Consider the following 18414-nt stretch of genomic DNA (forward strand, 5'->3'; position numbering starts at 1 on the left):
ACCGGCGCCAACCTTGTGTGAATGCTCTGAAGAGCTAATCATTTGCATATCACAGCATCTTCTTCCTGTCGGTTAAATTTCGCGTCTGTAGCACGTCATCTTCGTGGTGTAGCAATTTTAATGGCCAGTAGTGTATTTTGTGAGATATTGAACGAAAATTCTATTAGAATGTAGTAATCATTCAGAATAACAACAATACAAAACATTTTTTTATCAAAGGAATACTGTCTAATCCTGTATACTTTGAAACCTATTGTCATTTTAAAATGTGACAATCGTGTACGTGTTCAGTGGGTTACATTTACGCTCGAAGCATATTCTAAGATTCCAGTCAACGATGCCTAGGAAACTGGATAAAAGCTTTGCGAATCATTTGCGTTACACTTCCGGTAAACAATTGTTTTTTCCTTTTCACTGGCGTGCGCAAGCAGCTTCAGTTTTATGGCCACCTGTCGGAATGCAATGAACTCGAGACTACAAGGTATTGCACTTGGCCAACAGACGCGGAATGTTTGTGGACGCAAGAGTTGGACTTTCTCCGGCCACCGCTAGCCTGCATCTACATATTTCTGGGGTGGCGAGCCGAGCGTCTGGGAGTTGTGCCCGGCCACATTTCTCGGTAGTCTGTCTGCAGCCTGTCACTACGTAACACTAGCTGTTACGTAACAACTGCATCCTACGGCGGCAACTTCAAAGCGGCCGTACAGGTAACAGTTCGCCGAAGGCCATTGTGCCGTCGCTACGAGTGCTGACACTCCAGCAGCAAAAAGCAGTGACCACTCCCAGCTAATACCTGCCGCGCTTGGAATTATAGGCGCGGAGAGGTCGCGTAGAATAACATGGACCCGCCTCTTCTTCAAACGCCTCTCTCTCTCTCTCTCTCTCTCTCTTTCTATCTCTCTCTCTCTCTCTGTTCGAACAGGTCTAGAAGGTTCAATGGTACGCCTGACCGACTGCCGTGTCATCCTTAGCCCATGCACGTCACAGTGATCAGCGGACCACTCTACCGGCCGTTGTCAGGTTTCGTGACCGCTTACCAACAGAGCTCGGCAGAAGTCACTCAAAGTGCGACAGCGTTCAACTTCGGTTATGTGACGCGAACCAATCGGTGTTGCCTCTGAGGATCGTACATCTTCATCTACATATAATGCAGCGCCAAAGAAACTGGTATAGACATGCGTATTCAAATACAGAGATGTGTAAACAGGCAGAATACTGCGCTGCGGTCGGCAACGCCTATGTAAGATAAGTGTCTGGTGCAGTGTTAGATCGGTTACTGCTGCTGCAATGGGAGGTTATCAAGACTTACGTGAGTTTTAACTTTGTGTTATAGTCAGTGCAACACGAGTGTACCGTGAATATTAGGAATCCGGTAAAACATCAAATCTCCGACATCGTTGCGGCCGGAAAAATATCCTGCAAGAACGGGACCAACGAGGACTGAAAAGAACCGTTCAACGTGACAGGAGTGCAACCCTTCCGCAAATTGCTGCAGATTTCAATGCTGGGCCATCAATAAGTATCAACGTTCGAACCACTCAACGAAATATCAGCGATATGGGCTTTCGGAGCGGAGGCCCACTCTTGTACCCTTGATGACTACCCTACACAAAGCTTTACGCCTCGCCTGCGGCCGTCAACACCGACATTGGACCGCTGATGACTGGGAACACGTTGCCTGATCGGACGAGTCTCGTTTCAAATTGTATCGAGCTGATGGACGTGTACGGGTACGGAGACAACCTCGTGAATCCATGGACCCTGCATGTCAGCAGGCGACTGTTCCAAGCTGATGGATGCCTGTAATGGTGTGGGGCGTGTACAGTTGGAGTGATATGGGACATCTGATACGTCTAGATACGATTCTGACAGATGGTACGTACGTAAGCATTTTGTGAATGTCAGATTACCTGTATCCATTCATGTCCATTCTGCATTCCGCCGGACTTGGGCAATTCCAGCAGGACAATGCGACATGCCACACGTCCAGAATTACTACAGAGTGGCTCCAGGAACACTCTCCTGAGTTTAAACACTTCCGCTGGCCACCACAATCTCCAGATATGAACATTATTGAGCGTATCTGGGATGCCTTGCAACGTGCTGTTCAGAAGAGATTTCCACCTTTTCGCACTCTTACTGATTTATGGACAGCCCTGGAGCATTCATGGTATCAGTTCCCTCCAGCACTACTTCAGACATTAGTCGATTCCACGCCACGTCGTGTTGCGGCACTTCTACGTGCTCGCTGGGGGCATACACGATATTCGGCAGGTGTGATAGTTTGTTCGTCTCTTCAGTGTTTATACTCCTCAAGCAACCGTATGGTGCGTGGCAGTGGACACCTTGTAGCACTAATAGTCATTTACTTTCCGTTCCACTCGCACAGAGAGCCCTGATTTCCCTTGCCTTATCTTCATGGTCATTACGCAAAATCTATGTGGGCGGCAGTAGTAAAGTACGGAGCCACCTTCAGATTTCAATTTTCTCATCAGTTTTCCCAGAGAAGAACGCCGCTTTCCCTCCAGGGACTCCCATTTTAATTCCCAGAGCATCTCCGCAATACTTTCGTACTGATCGAACCTACCTGTAACAAATCCAGCAATCCGCCTCCGAATTGCTTCGATGTCATCCTGCACAATGATGGCCAGGTCCTGCATAAAGTGTCATCACTTCTGTCTCTATGCTGTTCATTTTTCTTCGTGGCTTCAACTCAGTTTCTAAACTGAAGGAAATACTTCACGGCATTCGCTTCAGAATTGCTACAAATTCGTCGGACAATAAACCGCGTCGCTCCAACTGTCAACACATCTGGCATTGGTAAGAGTATCCTACGGCTTCCAAATCGCTGGCAATGTGTTATAGACAATGCTGGTGGCTACTTTGAAGATCAGTAAAACTTTGGAACACGTATCTATTTTGTACGAGCTGTAAATAAATAGTTAATTTTCGGGTGTTCCAAGACAATTATTGATCTTACCGACGTAATCTGTGGCAGGAACCTATTCCTAATCCTAAATGTTACCTGAGTATCAATTATGTTGAATGTAATCGTAATTACGAAGATTGGATCTTAAATAGTGGCAACTATTTGTTCACAACCGATACAAAAGAGTTACATGTTTGCACCTGTTATTGTCCTTCAAAGTAGTCACCAGCGTTGTGTAGAACCCGTTGCCAGCGATGTGGAAGGCGTAGTATACCGTTAGCAGAGCCTGTTCTGTTGATGGTGCGAATGGATCGGTCTACTGGCTGTCGAATCTCTGGAATAGTTGTGAAGTGAATGCCGCAAAGTGGTTCCTTCATCTTCGGAGTCAAATCAAAGTCACAAGGACTTAAGTCTGGGGAGTATGGTGGATGGTACAGTACTTCCCAGTCCCATCGACCGAACAGAGCAGCCACAGCTTGCGCTGTATGCGACCGCGCATTCTCGAGCAAAATGATGGGCGAGTTGGGCAGAAAAGTGTCGCCGCTTCTTTCGCAAAGCTGGTCGCAGGTGATGCTCCAAAACGAACAGCAATACTTTGCATTGACGGTCTGTCGTGGAAGAACGTAATGCGTTAGGATAAGACCATCACATTCGTACAAGAGAATCACGATAACTTTAAACCGCTCCATTCGGCCCATCAATAGGACAGGCTCTGCCGACGGTATACTGCGCCTTCCACATCGCTGGCAACGGGTTCTACACAACGCTGGTGACTACTTTGAAGGACAGTAACACGTGCAAATATGTAACTCTTTTGTATCGGCTGTGAACAAATAGTTGCCACTATTTAAGTTCCAACCCTCGTACAAAAGGACTTTTTTTTTTAAATAACTTAAGCGCTAAAGATATGAGTAAAATCACTTGTTAAGTTAAAGAAAGAGTGCACTTCTGGTTTGCATAATCTGAACCGAAAGTCTGTTTGTTGAAGAAAATAACTGTTGTTCTATATCATCCTGTTTCGAAGCCATTCTTAAATAAGCAACTGATACAATTGTTGAATATTGTCTAATACATTTCTGATTTTAAGAATGTTCCAAACAAGTGTTGTCACTTAATTATTGACTTGAGAGGGCCCGCACATTCTTGGAGTAGGTTCGCCCACTGCTTGAACAGATACCAGAAGAGACATATTCTTTCAAAACTAGATAGTTCAGTTAGCAAACAATGTTGTGAGGGAGAGGTTTGCTAGTCTGTCAATACTTTACTGTAGAAGCTGTTGATCGTGACTGATTTTGGCAAACTGTCCTCACGTGATACAAATGCCAGAAGATCCAGTTTTTCTAATGAGTATCTGAAGTTAAAAATTATTAAAACTGGCTTCAAAACTGGTCTGAAGATCGTACTGTTACCTGGTTATTAATAAAGTAATATTGTGTTGGAGATGAAACCAACCGTCCAATTGCTTAAAATTCGATAACGTTACAACTCCTGTGAAAGGGTAACACTAACTCGCTATTATAGTAATATAACAAAAATGCGTTACAACTTGTGCCAGCTTTTCTCTTTCAAGGCTCACGACTGCGTTCTAACATTAAATACAGCAGCAATCTTTGTCAGCTATTCCCCTTCGTTCATCCTTTGCAGTACATGGCGCTTAGACAATGGACACTGCAACCTTCTTTGTCTTTGATGCTATTTTAAACTTGCAACAAACGGGGGCAATACAGTACTGGGCAACTTGTGTGAACTTCCTAAATGAGCGGAATTTGAATTGAAGAACTGTTGGGGTCAATTATTGTCACTGTTGATTCGTCAGTATCAATTATTGTACAAATGGGATGCTACATTAAACTTAAAAAAAAATAACGATCCAGATGAACACGAGACCCAAATTAATGAGTGCCGCAAAAGCGAAGTTCCACTGTACGTCGAATCCGATGAACTGCGACCTCCCCACCCCCCATGCACTCTCTCTGGATCGAAGCTCGACGTGACTTACGAAGCTCTCTTGCAATACGAGAGTTTGCCTTTCACTCTTTATAGCATCACCTGCGTGCGACCCGCTAATAGCAAAACTCCCACAAGCAGCTGCTGCATAACACCAACCGTGATGCCAGTGAAACGCTACAGACTTCCACGTTAGACACCTCTCCTGTACAATTACGAGGTGCATTCAAGTTCTAAGGCCTCCGATTTTTTTTCTAATTAACTACTCACCCGAAATCGATGAAACTGGCGTTACTTCTCGACGTAATCGCCCTGCAGACGTACACATTTTTCACAACGCTGACGCCATGATTCCATGGCAGCGGCGAAGGCTTCTTTAGGAGTCTCTTTTGACCACCGGAAAATCGCTGAGGCAATAGCAGCACGGCTGGTGAATGTGCGGCCACGGAGAGTGTCTTTCATCGTTGGAAAAAGCCAAAGTCACTAGGAGCCAGGTCAGGTGAGTAGGGAGCATGAGGAATCACTTCAAAGTTGTTATCACGAAGGAACTGTTGTGTAACGTTAACCCGATGTGCGGGTGCGTTGTCTCGGTGAAACAGCACACGCGCAGCCCTTCCCGGACGTTTTTGTTGCAGTGTAGGAAGGAATTTGTTCTTCAAAACATTTTCGTAGGATGCACCTGTTGCCGTAGTGCCCTTTGGAACGCAATAGGTAAGGATTACGCCCTCGCCGTCCCAGAACATGGACACCATCATTTTTTCAGCACTGGCGGTTACCCGAAATTTTTTTGGTGACGGTGAATCTGTGTGCTTCCATTGAGCTGACTGGCGCTTTGTTTCTGGATTGAAAAATGGCATCCACGTCTCATCCATTGCCACAACCGACGAAAAGAAAGTCCCATTCGTGCTGTCGTTGCGCGTCAACATTGCTTGGCAACATGCCACACGGGCAGCCGTGTAGTCGTCCGTCAGCATTCGTGGCACCCACCTGGATGACACTTTTCGCATTTTCAGGTCGTCATGCAGGATTGTGTGCACAGAACCCACAGAAATGCCAACTCTGGAGGCAATCTGTTCAACAGTCACTCGGCGATCCCCCAAAACAATTCTCTCCACTTTCTCGATCATGTCGTCAGACCGGCTTGTGCGAGCCCGAGGTTGTTTCGGTTTGCTGTCACACAATGTTCTGCCTTCATTAAACTGTCGCACCCACCAACGCACTTTCGACACATCCGTAACTCCGTCACCACATGTTTCCTTCAACTGTCGATGAATTTCAATTGGTTTCACACCACGCAAATTCAGAAAACGAATGATTGCACGCTGATCAAGTAAGGAAAACGTCGCCATTTTAAGTATTTAAAACAGTTCTCATTCTCGCTGCTGGCGGTAAAAGTCCATCTGCCGTACGGTGCTGCCATCTCTGGGACGTATTGACAATGAACGCGGCCTCATTTTAAAACAATGCGCATGTTTCTATCTCTTTCCAGTCCAGAGAAAAAAAAATCGGAGGCCTTAGAACTTGAATGCACCTCGTACTTCTTTGAGCCACTACAAATACCTCAAACAGTAGAACACTTTTTCCGTTAAAGAAAATTAATTCAAGAGACTTGCTTCTAAGTATGGGGTGTTCAAAATGTCCTCCGCAGTGCCGTATAATTGTTAGCCGCGCGGGCCGTATCCCGCAGTGTATATACCGAAATGAAACTCAGTGAAATACAAGTTATTAATTTATTGAATATTCATTTTTATTTACAAATTTTCACATTAAATATTGAAAGTGCCCCCCCCCCCCTGTTGTTGAATATACAATTCAGTTTGTCTAATCATTTTTCCAAACACAAGCTGTAATATTTCTCCTGTAACAGAAGCAGTGAAAGTGGATATTGCAGTTTTCAATTCATCGATGGATTTTGTACGGTTTTTATAGACAGTTGTTTTCGCTGACCCCAGAAGAAAAAGTCAGGTGGTGTTAGGTCAGGCGATCGTGGAGACCACAGTCCCTGTGAAATTATGCGATCACCAAAAACATCAGCAAGCAAAAAAGGGCTCTGAGCACTACGGGACTTACCTTCTGAGGTCATCAGTCCCCTAGAACTCAGAACTACTTAAACCTAACTAACCTAAGGACATCACACACATCCATGCCCGAGGCAGGATTCGAACTTGCGACCGCAGCAGTCGCGCGGTTCCAGACTGTAGCGCCTAGAACCGCTCGGCTACACCGGCCGGCCATCAGCTAGCAGTGACATTGAAACGAGAGCTGTATGCGCGGTTGCACCGTTGAAAATAACCGTTCAGTATTTCAGTTAACACAAGTTCTATGAATGGGTACAGAACATCACTGCAGTCTCGTTGTGCATTTATTGTTTCGATGAAAAATAGGGGACCCACAACTCCACGTCTAGAAATTGCAATCCAAACTCCTATTTTCACAGAATGAAGTGGTTCCTCATGAATACACAATGCATTTGCAGTACTCAACATACGAAAATTTTGCGAGTTCATGTACCCGGATAAATGAAACCACGCCTCATCGGTGAAAAGCGTTTCATTAAGAATATCCAAATTTGTTGAATGAAATTTTTGAACCATTGACAGTAATTCAGTCTCTTGCCATGATCAATATTTTTCGGTTCTTGCATGACAGTCACTTTGTATGGGAAAAGTTCTAATTTTTTCCTTACAGCTGTCTGGGCCGTTCCGACACTAACATCGATTTCCTGGGCGAGATGTCTTACTGACTTGTTCGGACTCATGGACATTTTATCGGAAATATCGAGTAGTTTATCCTCAGACAAAACGCTAGGACGACCACTTCTCGGTGCATCTGTAGCTGAATCCGTACTTCGAAATTTGTTACTCAAATGTCGCACAGTATCGCGATGTGGGATTGTTGTCTCCGGGAAAACTGAATTAAATGTTTGACGAACTGAAACCGCGTATTTACCGCCAGCTGTGAACACTTGTTCGACTAAAAACACACGTTCTTCAAAAAATGTTCAAATGTGTGTGAAATCTTATGGGACTTAACTCCTATGGTCATCAGTCCCTAATCTTACACACTACTTAACCTAAATTATTCTAAGGACAAACACACACACCCATGCCCGAGGGAGGACTCGAACCTCCGCCAAGATCAGCCGCAGTCACGTTCTTCAATGGTTAACATTTTAACAGTGACAAACGAACAAAGGAACTATACTTAAACGTTCACGTCAACACATAACGACACATACCAACGATACTACTAACGCTGGCTGAGATAAGCGAAACAGTGGAATGTTGGGAGAGTCCACTTGTAGGGAAGTAACCCAGGCAGGCGAACAATCATAAGGCACGCGCGGCTAACAATCATATGGCACTGCGGAGAGACTTTTTGAACACTCCGTAGATTTAGTATTCAAAAAACAGTCCGACATTCAGGGAATGAGCGTGGGGGAGCAAAAACAGAAATCCTGCATCGTCGTTCTAAGGTCGTAGTAGAGATGGTCTGCCGTTATCTTTCTCCGAGCTGTTACGGAGTGTTAAGTGGGTATCTGCAAAGTGAAGATAATCTGATGAATGCTTCTACAGTGTAGTGTTAGGTTTGTGTTGTTATGGATGACGGAAAGGGAGAGGGTGAAACCGGGTAAAATAGCAACACGGGAGTCGCCGAGCTTAACGTTCCCATCCGACGGACGGATTTCCGTCAACAGTGCCACATGTCCTCACTTTATGACGCACACTGCGGTGAGGTCTGGTATTTAATCGATGACACTGGCACGAAGACTGGGTATCAGCAATTTCACGCTACCACCAGTCCTCCCTTTGCCGACCGAACACTGGTAGCGAAAAAGTTTCACCATCGGGATTCGAAGGTAAGTACCTCGAAGTCGAGCGCCATCGCACTAGCGTGCGCTAATGACTCCAGCTACGAAGATGACCAGTTGCAGCATTAAAGCTGACAAAATACGCAAAAAGAAACTTTGTCAGTTAACAGAAGGGCTATGGTATTTGACGCATAAAACTAACCATATCAGATGGAAAGATTGTTTGTTACGAGGCCTTCCAGCGTATCTTCATTTTCCTTTTATTTTTTTCTCCCTTTCATTTTTCTCACCTGGCTTACTTTCAAACAAAGCTGGCAGTTTATTTGTTCATACGGAATATTTAAATGTGTTATAAAACACAGACCAAGGGAAGAAAAAAGTTATGTTGTATCAGCATCGAAACCAACTCTATTCAGACTTGGCTCGTTCTACGTGATGACTCAAGAAAGACATCACACACTTTTTGTCGTTTCAAACATGAAAGACACAAAGATACTGTTTGTATATTGTCATAAACCAGGGCTACCCAAGTACAACGCATATCGTCTTTGCATCACTGTTTATAACAAAGATACAGCCGGCCGCGGTGGCCGTGCGGTTCTAGACGCTCTAGTCCGGAACCGCGCTGCTGCTGCGGTCGCAGGTTCGAATCCTGCCTCGGGCATGGGTGTGTGTGATGTCCTTAGGTTAGTTAGGTTTAAGTAGTTCTAAGTTCTAGGGGACTGATGACCACAGCAGTTGAGTCCCATAGTGCTCAGAGCCATTTTATAACAAAGATACAGCATCATAAACTATAGCTCCCTATTGAAATTTAGTCCTGAAATTCATCTAAGTGCAACAGATATACATGTACTACCTAAAACGACGTATGAAAATTTGTGCCACACCGGGAATCGAACCTCGATTTTCCTCTTATCGCGAGCAGTCGCCTCAGCACTTAGAATATCCGAGAACGCTTTAGGCAATACATCTATACCTATTAAAGTTAGGTTGAATTTCAGGAGTAAATTTCAACAATTGAAATTGTACCTCTACATCAAATATAAATGCACACATCAAAAACAGTTTTCCATCACCCTGGCTCCCAGAACTTCTGAAGATAGACGTTGACCGTTGATATTGTATCACAGACACAGTCGCTTTGACTGTTCAGAGATGACACTACACCCGACCAAAGATGTTAACAACCATGCATGAACAGCGCCTATTAGACGGAGGGGATCCGACAGCCGATCAGTTGCAGTCATTCCACGGGGAAGAAGGTACACGGCTCGTGTTGTCTGTACTTCAACCATGCCTAGACGGTCAATACCTCGGTTCGATCGCGTCCGCATTGTTACTTTGTGCCAGGAAGGGCTCTCAGCAAGGGAAGCGTCCTGGCGTCCAGAGTGAACCAAAGCGATTTTGTTAGGACATGGAGGAGATACAGAGAGACGGGAACTGCCGATGACATGCCTCGCTCAGGCCGCCCAAGGGATACTACTATAGTGGATGACCGTTACCTACGGATTATGGCTCGGAGGAACCCTGACAGCAACGCCACCTTGTTGAATAATACTTTTCGTGCAGCCACAAGACGTCGTGTTACGACTCAAACTGTGCGCAATAGGTTGCATGATGCGCAACTTCACTCCCGACGTCCATGGCGGTCCATCTTTGCCAACAGGACACCATGCAGCGTGGTACAGATGGGCCCAACAATATGCCGAACAGACCGCTCAGGATTCGTTCTGTTCACCGATGAGTATCGCACATGGCTTCAACCAGACAATCATCGGAGACATGTTTGGAGGCAACACGGTCAGGCTGAACGCCTTAGACACACTGCCCAGCGAGTGCAGGAAGGTGGAGGTCCCCTGCTGTTTCGGGGTGGCATTATGTGGGGCCGACGTACGCCGCTGGTGGTCATGGAAAGCGCCGTAACGGCTGTACGATACCTGAATGCCATCCTCCAACCGACAGTGCAGCCATATCGGCAGCATATTGGCGAGGTATTCGTCTTCATGGACGAGAATTCGCGCCCCCATCGTCCACATTTTGTGAATGACTTCCTCCAGAATAACGACATCGCTCGACTACAGTGGCCAGCATGTTCTCCAGACATGAAGCCTATCGAACATGTCTGGGATAGATTGGAAAGGGCTCTATTTATGGACAACGTGACCCACCAACCACTCTGAGGGATCTACGCCGCATCGCCGTTGAGGAGTAAGGGCAGTCTGGACCAACAGTGCCTTGATGAACTTGTGGATAGTATACCATGACGAATACAGGCATTCGTCAATGCAAGAAGACGTGCTACTGGATATTAGAGCTACCGGTGTGTACAGCAATCTGGACCACCACCTCTGAAGGTCTTGCTGTATGCTGGTACAAAGTGCAATGTGTGGTTTTCATGGACAATAAAAAGGGCGGAAGTTATGTTTATGTTGATCTCTATTCCAGTTTTCTGTACAGGTCCCGGAAATCTCGGAAACGAGGTGATGCAAAACTCTTTTTTGTGATGTGTGATGATGGGCTAGTGACGAAAAGTCTACCACTTCTCGTTGTCTAGATTCTAAAACCTCCATGCGAATCGCGAGATGCGGGAGTATGGGCAAATGAATTAATAATGAATGAGAAGAAACAGATAGGTGCGTAACGTATGGAAGTTTGGGCTGGCTAGGGGAGCGTGCTCAGACAGCCTAAGCGATAAGGCGGCCGCTCGCGATAAGCGGGAAACCCTGGTCTGTCCTGGTCCGACACAAATTTTCATACGGCGCTTTTATACCTGTTACAGTTAAGTCGAATTTCGGGAATAAATTTCAATATTTGAAACTGTACTTCGCATGAAATATAAATAAAGCTCCTTAGTTCTCCATATAATGCAATAGCTTTCCCGGGAAAGTGGCCAGGGAGAAAATAAAACCAGCATCATTAGTAAGAGACATTAATGTCTAATTTGCGATAGCTCGACTGCAACATAACGTACGGAGAGCGTACAGGTACAAAGAATACATTTTTTAAGAATTTCAAAGAATATGTAAGACAATTGCAAAAAACTATCAAAGCGGAAGTGAAGAACAAAATGTTCAGAGAGGAACATCTTAGGTAACTGGGTAACATTTCTTAAAGATTTCAGCATAGACAAGTCAGCAGCATCTCTGCAAGGATAGAAATGGGTGTGAAATCTACGAGGGTTGCCTACAAAATAATGCATCACATTTTTTTCTTCAAGAATTCTTTATTGAACATAATGAGAATTACACACACGAAAGAATGGTGTTTTATCTACACACCCTATTTTTCCACGTAATCTCCGTCCCGTTATATGGCCTTCCCCCAATACGAAACAAGGGCGTGTTTGCCCTGTCGGTACCAATTCTTGTCGTGGTGGCAGAGCCAATGCTTCACTGTGTGAATCACTTCCTCATCGTCCTCACAATGTCTTCCACGAATGGCATCCTTTAATGGCCCAAACAAGCGGAAGTCCGAGGAGGCTATGTCTGGGCGGTCAGGTGTGACAGCCGCGGATGGTCTCCCCGACCGCTGTAAATCGTGGAGCTTCCCCGAACCGCCTTCTGATGACATCTCCCTCCCACCGACTATCCGTACTTCCGTCGACAGCACATATTCCATAGACTTTGCTCAAGCGTTTGTGAATATTCCCCACAGTTTCTTTCTCTGCAGTAGAAATTCAATTACGGCACGTTGCTTGTAATGTACATCATCTACAGACGCCATGTTGAAACTGTCCTGAAGCTACGCTATTTTCCGGAAGTGACAGAAACTTGACGCGCTCATTCCGGAGATTTCAAATAATACGTACGTAACGTTTCGCATTCGTAGTATTGTTTTCGGCTGAGTAAAAAATGCGGTGCACTACTTTCTGTACGACCCTCGTATACCAGAGATAGCTGCACAGAGCAAAAACGAGTGGAAGAAAGATATTCGCCATTCGTCGGAAAGCAGAATTCCAAATTACGCCTTACATTACAAACCACTGGAAGAATATCATGGGGCAGACAGAGCCAGAAGGTGAACAAAAACAAAGCCTATGTTAGCCGGAACTGTCCGCCTCCGTAGCCGAGTGGTCAGATCCTCATGCGGGGGATCCCGATTCGATTCCCGGTACTGCCAGGCATTCTTCCTTGGAGGAAGGACTGGACTGGGGTGCACTCAGCCTCGTGATGCCAGCCGAGGAGCCACCAGATTGAGAGGTAGCGGCTCCAATGTCGAAACGTCGACAACGGCTGGGAGTGCGGTCTGTTGACTACATATCCCTCCATACCGCACCTGATGATAAAGAAATAAATGAAGTGTGACTAAGGCCTCTCGTCGGGTAGACTGTTTGCCGGGTGCAAGTCTTTCGATTTGACGCCACTTCGGCGACTTGTGCGTCGATGGGGATGAAATGATGATGATTAGGACAACACAACACCCAGTCCCTGAGCGGAGAAAATCTCCGACCCAGCCGGGGATCGAACCCGGGCCCTTAGGATTGACATTCTGTCGCGCTGACCACTCAGCGACCGGGGGCGGACCACCTGATGATGAAAAGCTGAAGATGACACGTCGATCGGTCGATTATCGCGTGGTCTTCAGGGCCTGATCGTGGGGTTTAACTTTTTTAGCCTAAACTTGGGAGCGCAATCAAAAAAGATGACTTGAACTAATTTGATTTTTTATTGGGTCCGTATGATGCTTTCTGGCGTATGCAAATGGGCCTGAGATGACTATTTGAAAGTTGTATATGTTTTCGTTCTTAAAAGAACACAGAAGTAAGCACACCGGATTTTTTTAAAAAGTCTAATACAGTGTAACACCACCTCTACCAATGACGATGGACTCAGTTACGCGAGGAAGAGTAACCACAAGCGTCTTCAGGGTTGCCATATCCAGCTAATGCCAGTAACTCACGATTAGATTCCGTAGAGCTACCGCTGTTTGCGAAATTAGGGCTAATACAGAGGTTTACTCACAATCATTCTTCCCACATGCCATTCACGAGTGGTCCAGGGAAGGGGGGGATCAGACAGTGGTACCAGAAGTACAGCTTGAGGTGGCTTGCTGAGTATTGTCGTAGATGTAGAAGACTGTGTGATTTAGCGTGTCAGTCGAGGAGTGAAGATGAGTGTGTCAACAGCACATACATGCTCTTCATGAAGAATCGTCCTCTATTGCTGAACGAGTGCAATGGGCAGTTGATCCACACATTTTCTACTCTTAGTGCCTATGCTTCTCTGGTCATTGGAATGTTCTTGTCCGAGAAAATATGCATCGATAATCACATCGAATGTGCAAATTGACGTTCCCTCCCCTCGCGATGTCAGGTTCCTACTACGCGTGGTGGCGCTGGAAAAAAAAATCCTTTGTCTCCTTGTAGCTCTCCCTATGCTTCCCTTGGTTCCTAAGGGGAGGGAATGGGACATGGTGGCCAGGTCTCGGATTCGACCCCTGCCCACTTTGGCCCCGTCCCTAAGTTTGGCCGGTGGGAGTGATCCCCCGGAAGAAAAAGTCACCGCGGATGACTGCCATACAGCGGGACCAGGTTTTATTCCCAGCCGAATCGGAGATTTTATCCGCTGGGGGACTGGGCGTCGTGTTGTCTTCACCACCATTCCATCATTATCGACGCCAAGTCGCCGAGGTGTCGACAAAACTTTAGTTTAATGGGTATGGCCGCCCGCAATACAAAGTTCAATGTGACCAATTGTCTAGCAGGGTCGAAAGAGTGTTTTTAACTGCCTTAATTTAAGTTTTGGTATGCCCAACCTTCTGATTAGAGGTTTGAGGGACTTCGGCCGTTGACTTATGTAATAAAATGGAACACCTACAGGGGTCCTTATGAAAAATTTTATTATCTGGCTACCAGTTTGGGTCCTTCAGTACACAATCTTCAGGCCTTAACTTACGCTGAAGGTGTTAAGTCCAATCGTATACACGATTCCATCAGTGGACAACATTTGTGTACTGGTTTTCGCAGACTATCTGTAACAACGATGTTGTGTCTCCAACGATCAACTACCAGCGACATTTAAGGCCCATAGATGTTGTACTGAAATATCAAAACTGGGTGTCAATAAATTATAAGGACGGCTGTGTTGCGTTTTATTACATAACTCAATTTAATGTCCCAATGTTCTGTTTTATTTATTTTGACGAATTCCTTTCTTCAGGGGTTTGATTGTTAAATACGAAAGTTGGGAACATCTTGGTCCACTAATGTAACACTATTTTCACCTGAGAAAGCTCTTTTAATGCAGCGAAACCGGCTGTGACAATAAAGAAGTCATCAATTACAGCTGTCTTGCTGTTCATTTTACTTGAATTCATATAGTTATAGGCCTAGATCGTTAACGTAAATCTGTAGGAGAATTATGGAAAATGTTTTACGCTCAAGAACTGAAGTTTTTGGAGAACGAAAATTCCTCTATAAAAATCAACATGGATTCTTGCGAAACTCAGCTCGCTTTGTTCCTCCATGAGATCCACAGCCGTGTAGACAACGAGACTCAGGTTGATGCCGTGTTCCTAGACAGGAAGACATTTGAAACCATCGCGGACAGCCGTTTAGCGAAAATAATACGAGCTTACCGAGTATCGGACCAGATTTGGACTGACTTCAAGACTTCCTTGCAGACGGAACTCAACACGTCGCTCTTAACGGAACAAAACAGACAGATGCAGAAGTAATTTCCGGAGTACCACAAGGGAGCGTGATAGCACCGTTACTGTTTACAATGTATCTAAATGGCCTTGTAGTAGAAAGTGTCTAAAGGTCTTTAAGACTGTTCGCAGATGATGCGGTTATTTACAAGAAAGTATCAACGCCAGAAGGCAGTATCGAATTTCAGAATGACCTGCAGAGGACTGACCTTGCCAGTTGACCCTGAACGTAAATAAATGTAACATATTGTGTATACATAGGAAAACAACCCACCTTACTGAAGACAAATTACTGGAAACAGTAAAAGATTTGGGAAATTTGTGGTAAGTTCTATGAGACCAAACTGCTGAGGTCATCGGTCCCTAGGCTTACACACTACTTAATCTAACTTAAATTAACTTACACGAAGGAAAACACACACACCCATGCCCAAGGGAGGACTCGAACCTCCGACGGGGCGAGCCGCGCGAACCGTAGCAAGCCGCTTTTGACAGCACGGCTACACCGCGCGGCCTGGAAACAGTATCTACCGTAACATATCTAGGAGTAACTATCCAGAGCGGCCTTAAGTGGAATGACCATGTAAAACAAACGGTAAGAACAAAAGATGGCCGGCCGCTGTGGCCGAGCGGTTCTAGACGCTTCAGTCCGGAACCGCGCGACTACTACGGTCGCAGGTTCGAATCCTGTCTTGGGCATGGATGTGTGTGATGTCCTTAGGTTAGTTAGGTTTAAGTAGTTCTAAGTTCTAAGGGATTGATGACCTAAGATGTTAAGTCCCATAGTGCTCAGAGCCATTTGAACCATTTTGAACAGCAGGCGGCAGACTTAAGATTCATAGGAAGAATCTGTGGCTTACAAGGTGATTGTTCGACAAGCTTTTCAGTACAGTTCGTCAATGTGGGATCCTTACCAGAGATAGAGAAAATCCAACGAAGAGCGGCGCGTTTCGTCACGGCATCGTTCAGTCAGTCGGCGCGAGAGTGTTTGAGAAATATCCAAAAAATTCCAGTGCCAGTCGTTACAAGAGAGGCGTTGTGCGACACGGAGGGGTTCACTATGAGAATTTCGACAGAGCACTTTCCGGGAAGAGCTGGACAGCAAAATATTTTCTCCAAGATGATGATGATGATGATGAAGTCCCATACTCCGTGACGGAGCGTAGGGGAACGATGCGGGAGACCTGCACCGCCGTACTAGGCAAGGTCCTAGTGCAGGTGGTTTGCCATTGCCTTCCTCCGACCGTAATGGGGATGAATGATGATGATGAAGACGACTCAACAACACCCAGTCATCTCGAGGCAGGAAAAATCAATGACCCCGCCGGGAATCGAACCCGAGACCCCGTGGACTGGAAGCTAGAACGCTACCGCGAGACCACAAGCAGCGGACTTCATCACGCGAAATCGCCACGACGAGAAAATTCGGGAAATTAGAGCCATTCGCGAGTGGAAAAGGGAAGAGGGGGGGGGGGGGAGATAAGTCAGTGACTTCGGAAGTACCCTCTGTAACATATTGTTTGGTGGCTTGCGGAGTATGATATAGATGGAGGGTCTTCTGACCGTCAGGTACCAGTTCTACGCCAACCACAGTGCTCCAAAGTGGCCAATGAGCTCTTTTAAGAGACTGACTAATATTTTTTTTTCCGGCGAGCTTCTTTGTATTAACTGAATGCACACGATCGTACCAAGAAGCAACAGCGACTTTCCTGCTGATGGGATAACTATGAAATGGCCTGATGACAAACTGTTGGTTTAAATACGAGGATATACACATATAAGGAATCACCTACTCAATCTCTTTGCTACATATCAAAAATGAATCTATTGTTACGTCTAAAAAATGAAATTACCATTGTATTAAAGGGTATGGCATCGATAAAATACGTTCTAAAAAATGTCAACATAGTTATGCGGAGAGCACTGCATCTCGGAGAAATAAGCAGTAGAGAAATGAAATTTTAAATTTAGAAACACTGATCCTTTGACGCCACAGAAATGTCACTGAATGAAAAATCTATTTTACTCACCACACAACAGCTGTCTTTGTTTTCACAACACAAATGCAGGAAGGTAAAACGCTTGAAATAAGTCATTACACTATATTTTCACACAACTATAGAATTCACTGTCTCCTCACAACTGATGACATCAGTGACTGATACGTTTACACTGACTGACGGTTGATAGTCTACTCGAACGTGTTGGTCCTAGATGCCGCAATTATCACGCAGTGCATAAGGCCTTCGAAAGACGTTACTTCAATCTGTTACGTTGTCCTTGAAGACTAGCAACAGTTTTCTACGGATTGATGTTGCAGAAATATCTCCATACTGGAAGAAGAATCCAACATCACGATGGCGTACGGGGCGTCACGTGTAGCAGCCAAGGTGACTTACCTGAAACAACAGAAAACAATAATTAGCTACAGGTTAGGTGGTAAAGTACAGTTTTTACACCGACAAAATATCGTTATCTCAGTACTAATGGTTGTCGGACTACACAAAGTTGCGCATTATTCACCTTCTACATCTACATCCATACTCCGCAAGCCACCTGACGGTGTGTGGCGGAGGGTACCCTGAGTACCTCATCGGTTCTCCCTTCTATTCCAGTCTCGTATTGTTCGTGGAAAGAAAGATTGTCGGTATGCCTCTGTGTGGGCTCTAATCTCTCTGATTTTATCCTCATGGTCTCTTCGCGAGATATACGTAGTAGGGACCAATATACTGCTTGACTCTTCGGTGAAGGTATGTTCTCGAAACTTTAACAAAAGCCCCTACCGAGCTACTGAGCGTCTCTCCTGCAGAGTCTTCCACTGGAGTTTATCTATCATCTCCGTAACGCTTTCGAGATTACTAAATAATCCTGTAACGAAGCGTGCTGCTCTCCGTTGGATCTTCTCTATCTCTTCTATCAACCCTATCTGGTACGGATCCCACACTGGTGAGCAATATTCAAGCAGTGGGCGGACAAGCGTACTGTAACCTACTTCCTTTGTTTTCGGATTGCATTTCCTTAGGATTCTTCCAATGAATCTCAGTCTGGCATCTGCTTTACCGACGGTCAACTTTAAATG

This window comes from Schistocerca cancellata, chromosome 8, assembly GCF_023864275.1.
Source record: "Schistocerca cancellata isolate TAMUIC-IGC-003103 chromosome 8, iqSchCanc2.1, whole genome shotgun sequence".
Classification (NCBI taxonomy): Eukaryota; Metazoa; Arthropoda; class Insecta; order Orthoptera; family Acrididae; genus Schistocerca; species Schistocerca cancellata.